Here is a 10,122-nt window from a genome sequence, read left to right as displayed (position 1 = left end):
ACCTTCAATTTAAATCAGGAGAATGGGGAATGGAGCAGGGCAGTACCTTGTTACTGCCAGGTGGGAGTAGAAGTTCAGATTCCACTAGTCCTGTTGACATCTGAGGAGGAGTGACTCCCCAGTTACCTCTGGGTTGGGATGGGATTTTGAGCTCCTCACTAGGTCTCTGTTGACACCACAGGAGTGGAGTATTCCACTGGGCAATGGTGACAGTCCTGACTCTCTTAGGTCTCCTGTGACACCATCCAAGTGGGGAGGACATGGGCATCTCATTACTGCTGAGTGGGGAAGCAGAAGTCCAGGATTGCTATGTGGTCTATACTGACAAAGTGGTAAGGGGAAGAAAGGCTTGTTACCACTGGGAGAGGATGAAAGTCCGCCTCCCTGCTTGGCCCTGGGTGGCAGGGGTGTGAGTGAAGCCACAGTTTTTTATTTCTGTGATGTTTGTCATGTGAAGAGAAATTATTGTCTAAAAGTTTCTTGTCTTCCTTGTCCTTTGGTTATAGAGAGCCCACCTTTGTGAGTGGTGTTTTTGTCTGTGCCCATTGGTATTTCTCATTTGCCAGCTTCTTCAGTGACAAGTCTAGATTATAAGAGGCAAAAAGAAAACTCAGGGAAATCACTGCTGTATCCTGAAGTCCCTACCCAATTTCCCTTCTCTCCACCTTTCAGGGTCTTCTTAGGTTTGTTTTACATATAATGTTCACGGCTTTTAGCTATACTTGCTGTTGTTGGTAAGTTCCATCAAGTCGATTCCAACTCATAGGGACCCTAAGAGATGTCCAAGGAGTGGCTGATGGGTTTGAACCACTGACCTTGTGGTCAGCAGTCCAGTGCTTATCCTGCAGCGCCATAGGACTCAACTAGCTATACTTAGCAGGGAGAATAAGGTAATATATGCTAGTCCACACTTCGGAAGCAGAGTCTCTGATTAGAAAACTGAAGGATAAGCAGCAGTTGTCTAGGTAAAGAAAGAATCTTAATGGGAGGAAACTGGGAATAGCCTACTAGGTCATCTTTCCTATTCCTGAGTATAATTATGATTTTATATTGATATTTAATGTTGGTTAATTTTTAGCTTTCTAAATATGTGTTTGTACTTTCCTCAATTAGGTGGGAAGTCCTTAGGTGTAGAATCCTTGTGCAAAATTTATTTGCATTCCTAACAGCATCTATAATAGTGCTCAGTCTATCGTAGATTTTCAGTATGGTATAATTTATTCAATGATTGAATGAATCTGGGTATTTACTGGATTGCTGTATTGGACTCTTGGAATTTGTTGGTTATAATGATGAAATGGAAAATATTTCCAAGTTATATGGACATGTAGTAATCATATGACACATTTAAGTAAAACTTACCAGAGTTTTTAAACATTTACTGTAGAATAAAAGCTATTTGATATAAACCTTTTTTTATTTTAATTTTTAAAAATTGATGATTTTAATTATAAAATTAGTAGAACCACATACAGAAGTTTGGAAGATAAAAGGAAAAAATAGCTAAATCCCATTAGCCCTGATACAGTTACTTTTGCCATTTTATTACATTTAATTCTTTTCATCTGCATATATGTACAGTTTCTGTAGTTGTAACTCTGGTTAAAGTACTGTATGGTGCATTTTAATTAATCTTTTGTTATAATATTTTGTAATAACCACATGACACATTGTGGTTGTTTAAGAAACGGCTATTGAATTTTAATAGTGCATTATATTGTAAACATTTTCCACTGCTGTCATAACCATATATTTGAATATTGCTATAATATTCTGTGAAAAGGATATCTTACAATTTACTTAATCATTTCTTGATGTTGAACATTTTAAGTAAAAATTTTTGAAGTAAAATTTATAGTTCTGCAATTAACATTTTCATGAATAGAATTTTTTTCCACCCATATTTTAAGTTCTTCTGTGGACTGCTGTCATAGAAGTAGATATTCTGAGTCTAGGAATATGAGTATTTTTGTCATTCTTGATATATATTTGCTTTTTGAAAAAAATGACAGTTTGTAATGCCATTAAAGACAAAGGAAGGTGGTTTTGTTTTTGGACTTTTTTTTTTAAACTTTTATCTGTGACTTCTATTTTCTTGTCTGGGTTTCTTTCAGATTCTTGTTTTTTACTTTTTGCGATGCCTCCTGGCTTTTGTGAGCTGTATTTGTGAACTTTACTTTTATAAGTGAGTATAAAACCTTTGCTTCTTAAAGTGTTATGAGGAAGTCAAGTACAGCACAGATTGTCTCTTGATAGTCTAGGCAAGCAGTGATTAGAAATAGATAATACTTTCTTTCTAGCTCTTAATATCTGAAGTACAGCTTTACATTTGAAACAAGCAGTTGGAGAGTACATTTTAAATGATTACTTTCTTTCCTGATGCTCATAAATACTTGATCCTCTTATTATTGATTTAAATTCTATTCATTCCTACCTAACTGATTCTTTGTAGGATTTATTAGAAACATATTTTTAGACCTAAGATAAGAAATTGTGCTTTATCTCTTCCCCTAGAAAGTGGTAGGAAAATACAGGCAGTCCCTGGGTTGTGAGCATCCAACTTTGGACAACCTGTACTTGCTCTTTAAACTTGCTCTGTCATGACCCTTGAAGTGAAACACCAACAGACCTGAAGTTTTATAATTTGGCGCATTCAACGTGGTGCCCAGAACAGAAACAGTGAGTGGTTTGAAGCTCTAGAATGGGAGACTTGAAGGAGAAGTAGTAAGTGCATTAGATTGGATTCAGAGTGGCATGGTTAGTCACCATCTTTGAGCAGAGCAGCACTTCTTTGGACTGTGCTCACAGTCTGAGAGCAAGAGATTGGTTGCCCTGCAGTGTGTATGCTGCCCTTTGTAAGAGTGAGGTTAAGTTTCTAGCAAGGCTTCAAACCTGTGTTTTTTCTCCTGTTCTGTTTATCTTTTTAGTTCATTGTAGCTTTTTAAATCCGGTACTGTTTTGATGGTATTTCCTCTGCCATCACTGAACCAGGCAGAACTGCTTTGATCCCTGATAAATTATTACAGACACAATTAGGAATGAATAACCCACGGGCCACCTGTATTCCCAGTGTGGGACTCACTGTCATTTGTTTGCGTCTAAGAAATTGTCTTTCACAAAGTACTTATTGACTGATTGAATACTAGTGGAAGTATTGAGCATTTAAGTATTCCATTAATAAGCTCACCTTTTTAACATGGCACTTTACAGACATTTTAGTAATGCTCTACAACTATTTGGATCTAATGATTGTTATTAAAAATCTAGGTCAGCACACACACACAAAAATCAATCAGATTTGTATATATACCATTCAGAAAAAAAAAAAAAAGATTGAGGAAACAAGCCCGTTTACAGTAGCATCTAAAAGAATAAAAAGACCAACGAATAAATATAACCAAGGAGTTGACAGACTTATACACTGAAAACTATAAAATTTTGCTAAATGAAATTAAAAACACCCTAAATAAATTGAAGGGTATTCATGTTCTTGGATTGGAAGACTTAATATTGTTTAAGATGTCACTACTATCCAAAATAAACTATAGATTCAAAACAGTCACATCAAAATCTCAACAGTTGCCTTTGAAGAAACAGAAAAGGCTCTCCTCAAATTTATATGGAACAGCAAGGGCCCCTGAATAATCAGATTCATCTGGGAAAAGAGTAACAACGTAGAAGGAAAGGACTCACGTATCCCAATTTTAAAATGAAACTCATTACTACCACTGAGTCAATTCTTACTCATAGTGACCCTAGGTTGTTGTTACTAAGTGTCGTCCAGTTAGTTCCAACTCATATCGACCTTGTGTAGGGTTTCCAAGGAGTGGTTGGTGGGTTTGAACTGCCAACCTTGTGGTTAGCAGTCCAGTGCTTATCCTTCAGTGACACACCAGGACATAAAAGACAGAGTGAAATAGCCCGGAAAGGTCTCCAGGGCTGTAAATCTTTACAGATGCAGACTGCCACATTTTTCTTCTGTAGAGTGGCTGGTGGGTTCAAACCACCCATGACCTTTTGGTCAGCAACTGAGCACTTTAACCACTGTACCTCCTGAGCTCCAACAGTAAAATTATAGTCATCAAAATAGTCTGTATTGGCCTAATGGTAGACAACAGACTAATGGAATAGGATTGAGAGTCCAGGAATAAACCCATAAACCTGTGGTGTGATGGTTAAGGTTATGTGTCAGTATGGCTAGAATGACTAGGCCCTGATTCTCTGTAGTTAGATATATAAGTAGACATATTATCATCCTCTGTTTTGTGATCTGATGTGAGCAGCAAGTTTGGTAAAAGGAAAGGTTCCTTGGGTGTGTGTCCTACAGCCAATATCACGTTCTCAACTCTGTATCTTACCCGTCATCCTCTGACTTCTAACGTGCCGATTTTGGGTTCGTCAGTCCCTGCAGCTACGTGAGTCAGGAGAAGCCTCTGACTTGATACCCAATTCACAGATTCGGGACTTGACAGCTTCCACACTTCCACCATAGCAGAAGCCATTTCCTTGAAATAGCGCTCTCTTTATGTATGTCACATCAGGGGCTATAATGTCAGGTGCTGTTGAATCGCTTCTGACTCATTGCAACTCTGTGCACAGCAGAAAGAAGCACCGCGCCATCCTCACAATTGCTGTTATGCAGGAGTCCACTGGTGCTGCCACTGTGTCAGTCCATCTCCTTGGGATCTTCCTCTTTGTCACTGACAGTGGAGTTCTACACAGTAATAAAGACGAATGATTAGTTTGTGAAACATAAAGTGAATGGATCTGGAGGACATTGTACTGAGTGAAATAAGTCAATCACAAAAGGACAAATTTCTTAGGAGAAAGGGACACTTAACTCGGATATCGAAGGATTGCTTATTTAATTGAACAAGAAGACTCTTGTTCTAATAGACAAGAGATTGTAATAAAAACAAATCACAAAGCACAGAAGGGACTGGAAAGTCATAAGGGAGAGTCAAAAACAATAGCCACAGAAAGCTGACCAGAAAACTTTATTTATTGGTCTGTATTATAATACTATAATAATAGTATAGGACTCCTGCTGTGGCACTGTAGGATCTGCACTGGACTTTGAACCACAAGGTTTGCAACTCAAACATACCCGCTGCTCCTCAGAAACCCTATACAGGGTCACTATGAGTTGGAACCGACTTGGCAGTACTTAGCAACAGCAATCATAATACAAATCCTCTGGTAGCGTAGTGGTTACCAATCGGGATGCTAGCCTCAAGGTCAGCATTTCAAAACTACCAGCTGTTCCCGCGGGAGAAAGATAAGGTGTTCTGATCCTGTAAAGATTTACGGCCTCGGAAACCGTGTGCAGACTTGGTATGACTCGGAACCGACTCCACGGCACACCATCAGCAACAACAACCAGAAAAATAAGACGAGAAAGAAATCAAAGGCATCCAGGGTGGAAAAGAATTAGTAAAATTATCTCTGTTTGTGGTTGATGTAATCCTATATATAGAAAATTCCTAAGAGTACACAAGAAAACTTTTAAAGCTAATAGTAGAATTTAGCAAAGTTACAGGATACAGGGTCAACAAGCAAAAGCCCGTTGGGTTTCTATACAATAGCAATGACAAATCAGAACAAGAAAGTCAGGAAACATTTGCATTTATGATAACATCTAAGAGAAGAAAATACCTAGAAGTAAATTTAACCAAGGACACGAAGAATTTATACAATGAGAACTGTAAGTACTGCTGACAGAGATGAAATAAAGTTAAATACAGGCAGTCACCAGATTACATCCATTCTTAAGTCTGTCTTTAAGTCAGGTTTGTACATGAGTTGAAATAGGTGTACTGTTTGTATCAAACGGCAGCCAGTCAAATGCATATCTAAGTATATGTACAGATGTGTATACAGAAACAAGTATATGTATGTGTGTGTACAGATACATATATGCATACATATATATTCATAGGGACACAGTTACAGGCATACTTAGGAAATATAGTGGGTTCAGTTCCATATCTCTGCAGTAAAGCAAATAGAATGCAAGTCACACGAATATTTTGGTTTCCCAGTGCATATAAAAGTTAGGTTTACACTATACTGTTGACTAGTAAATAGCATTGAGAAAAAGTATCCAGTAAATAGCATTATGAAAAAGCTTGAAATATTGTGAGAATTACCAAAATGTGACCCAGGGACACAAAGTGAACACTTGCTGTTGGGAAAATGGTACAAATAGACTTGCTTGGTGCAGGGTCTCCACAAACTAATTTCTAAACAGCACAATACCTGTGAAGTTCAATAAAATGAGGTATGTCTGTACTTCTCAGACATAACCAAACAACTTGGGAGATTGGTTTTCTGGGTCTGAAGACTTAGAACTTAGTCTCATGGGACGAGTCAGTTAATTGGCTTCATATACTGCATAAAGTTCCTGTACCCATTCCAGAGTTCATCTGTTCCCATTCCAAAAACAGGTGACCCAACAATGCAGACATTATTGAACAATATAATTAATATATCACATGCAAGTACAATTTTGCTGAAGATAGTTAAAAAATGGTTGTACCAGTATATCAGCAGGGAGCTGCCAGAAATTCAAACCAGATTCAGAAGAAGACATAGAATGAGGGATAGCATTGCTGACATCAAATGGATCTTGACTGAAAGCAGAAAATACCAGAAAGATGTTCATTTGTATTTTATTAACTATGCTTATGCATTCAACTGTGTGGATTGCAGCAAAGTAGTTAACACTGCAAAGAAAATCCTCTTGTGAAACCTGTACATAGACCAAGAGGCAGTCATTCAGATAGAATGAGGGGATACTGCATAGCTAAAAACCAGGAAAAGTATGTGTCTGGGTTTACCTTTTCACCATACTTATTCTGAGCAAATAATCTGAGAAATTGGATTATATGAAGACAAATGTGGCATCAGGATTGGAGGAAGGCTCGTTAACAACCTGTGATATACAAGTGACACAACCTTGCTTACTGAAAGCGAACAGGGCTTGAAGCACTTACTGATAAAAATCAAAGAATGCAGCCTTCAGCATGGATTACACTTCACTGTAAAGAATGCAAAAATCCTCAACAAGACCAATAATCAACAACATAATTCATAGAGAAAAGATTGGAGTTGGCAAATATTTCATTTTACTTGTATCCATAAGTAATGTCCATGGAATCAATAGTCAAGAAATCAAATGACAGGTATTACATTGGCAAATATGCTGCAAAAGACCTCTTTAAAGTGTTAAAGAACAAAGATGCCACTTTGAGAACTAAGCTGTGCCCGACTCAAGCCATGATATTTTCAATTGCTTTGTAGGTGTATGAAAGCGGCATAATGAATAATCGAGAAAAATTGATGTATTTGAATTATGGTGTTGGTGAAGGATATTGAATATTCCATGGACTGCCAGAAGAACAACAGATCTGTCTTGGAAGATGTACAAGAAGAACAGAAAACACTTTAGAAGTGAGAATGACCAGACTTTATCTAGTGTACTTTGGACATGGTATCAGGAGAGACCAGTACTTAGAAAAGGGCATCATGCTTGGTAAAGTAGAGGGTCAATGAAATAGATGAAGACCCTCAATAAGATAGATTGGCACAATGGCTGCAACAGTGGACTCAAAAATGATTTTGAAGGTGGCTCATGCTAGAGCAGTGTTTTGTTCTGTGGTACATACTGTTGTTATGAATCAGAACCAACTAGATGGCATCCAACAGCAATAACAACAAAATTCATATTCTACATCTTAATCTTTTCTCTTCAAAACTCATAAGAAATACAACTATTGGCTTCTACTCATCAGGAGCAAAAGGGAAAAGTCTGGGAGATGAAATGAGGTTGTGAGTCTGATAGACCACATGACAAGAATTGAAGATACTTGGAATCAATTAGACAAGTGGACAAGTAGAATATATGAACATCAATCTCCACAACTCTGAGACTAGAAGAACTAAAAGGTACCTGGCTACCCCTACCAACTGCTCTGAAAGGGTTACATTAGACGATCCTGGATAGAGTGGGAGAAAATACGGAACAAAACTCAGAATTATTAAAAACAACAACAAAAATAAACAGGCTTACTGTTCAGAAAGAGACTGGTGGAACCCGGTACTGTGATCCTCGACCATCCTTTGGATCTGGAACAGAACTTAACCCTTGCCCAATTTTCAGTAAGTCAGTAGATAGGCATATGGGGAGACAATAGCACTAGAAAGGTATGCTCACCATGGAATGGTCAGTCATTCAAAACCAAGAAGACAACATTTACCTAAGGACAAAGTTGAGAAGGGATGAGAAGAGGAAATGAGATACCTTTTGTTACATGGAGGGGTTTGCAATCATTGAAATGAAACAAAGTGTATGATTGTTGAATGTAAAACTGATGATCTTCTGTGTAAACTTTCATTCAATTAACAATAAAAAGTTTTAAAAAAAAATGGATCCTATCCCCAGAAGTCACCTTCAGGTGACCTGACATATAGGCACACAAACTAAAGAATATTCTCAATGCGTATGGTCCTCCATTAAAAAATCATCGATATGAGACAAAAGGCAGTAAGTACTGTAAAGTACTGTAAGTAAGATAGGGAGCAGGAAACTAGAGCATTGGGAATGGAACAACCATTGTGACAAATGTAGCCAGGGTCACTAAGGAATTTGTATAGAAACTATCAAATGGGAACCCAATTTGCTGTGTAAACTTTCACTGACAAAGCAGTATTGTTCTTTAAAAAGAACCTGAGGGGACTGTGTAGAACACTAAGGACAAAGAGAACAGTTGATGGAAAACTAACAGGCGATCTAGAAAGGAACGTTAGGCTCTTAGACTTCTCAGGAACCAGAGACAGAAAAATACATATATAATGTTTTCAAAATGCTAAGAGAAAATGACTGTCGTCTTAAAATTGTACACTTTACTAAATCATCTTTGTGTGTGTGTGTGAATTGAGTGATAGTTTACATGGGGGAATATCAGTTTTATACTCATCGTTTCATTGCAATGATTATAATCTCCTCCATGCATCATCATTCAACAGTATTTGCTTCTATTCCTTCTGTTTTTTTTCTTTTGGGGGGGGAGCATGTACACAAAAACACTCAGGAATATAATGTAATCATTTAAACAACCGAAGGGCACATTCTGCAAGCCTGCCTCCTAGCCACAAGCACACAGTTTTTCTCTTTCCATAAATCTAGAGTCCTCAGCTGCTCTATTTCTCCATGCCCTCATCTCTGCCTCCATCTCTGGTGTCACTGCTAGGGTGTAGCTTCTCTGGCTAGGGTTTCACATTCCGCTCATGCTCTTCTCCCTTGATGGCCCTAGGGTCCTCTGTTCCTGGACTGTAAAATTAACTGCTCCCCCGTTTTTGTTATATAACTTCTACCTTAACAGTTTTGACAGTCTCAATTAGTCATGATAGTAGTTACTCACTATTGAATCATAAGAATCTTATCCTCATCTCTTTTCATCAGACCCATCTAGACAAGACGAATACTATTCAGTTGGGATTCTGCCTTCCTCTGCATTCTCTGAAATTAAATGCTCTCTTGAAAACTTGTAAGCCAGTCACTTCATGCCTTTATAACCTCCCCATTTTAGGTAGCTAATGTCTAAGTTGCCCTCCCCTATCAACCCTGAGTACAGAGGGTATAGCATTGATACTTGATGTGAAGACTCCTTCACTCTCAGTTGTAAACCATCTTTTAAGAACAAGGCCAAATGAAGATTTTCAGACCCCAAACAAAACAAATGAACAGAAGCAGAATTTACCATGGAAAAATTCTCACTAAATCACCTTGAGGGGATATACATATTTAGGAAGAAACAAAATTATTTCAGAAGGAAGTTCTGAAATGCAATAAGCAACATGAGTAAGAACATAGTTAACATGTGTTTGAACAAGTATTAACTAAATATAGCAATAATAATATCTAATAATGTTTAACTTGCAGGTTTAAAATTACAAGAAAGAACTAAATGCTGTATAATTGCTTATGTTTGAGAAACACTGACTGAGATATCCACTATTTATATTTTGGTGTGTCTCCTCATCTTTTTTCTGATAACTACCGTTTATTGAACTACTATATACCAGCTGCTCCGCGGGAGAAAGATGAGGCTTTCTACTCCC

General features: G+C 37.7%; 1 protein-coding gene across 1 annotated transcript in view; it reads left to right on the top strand.

The window, feature by feature from the left end:
• The window catches only part of ALG9 (ALG9, alpha-1,2-mannosyltransferase), a 154,535-nt gene that overhangs the window by 8,555 nt on the left and 135,858 nt on the right, over positions 1-10,122 (top strand). The window lies entirely within an intron of this gene.

Source organism: Chrysochloris asiatica, unplaced genomic scaffold, assembly GCF_000296735.1.
Source record: "Chrysochloris asiatica unplaced genomic scaffold, ChrAsi1.0 scaffold00008, whole genome shotgun sequence".
Lineage (NCBI taxonomy): Eukaryota > Metazoa > Chordata > Mammalia > Afrosoricida > Chrysochloridae > Chrysochloris > Chrysochloris asiatica.
The sequence above is the reverse complement of the archived record's forward strand: the minus strand, read 5'-3'. Positions and strand labels throughout refer to the sequence as shown.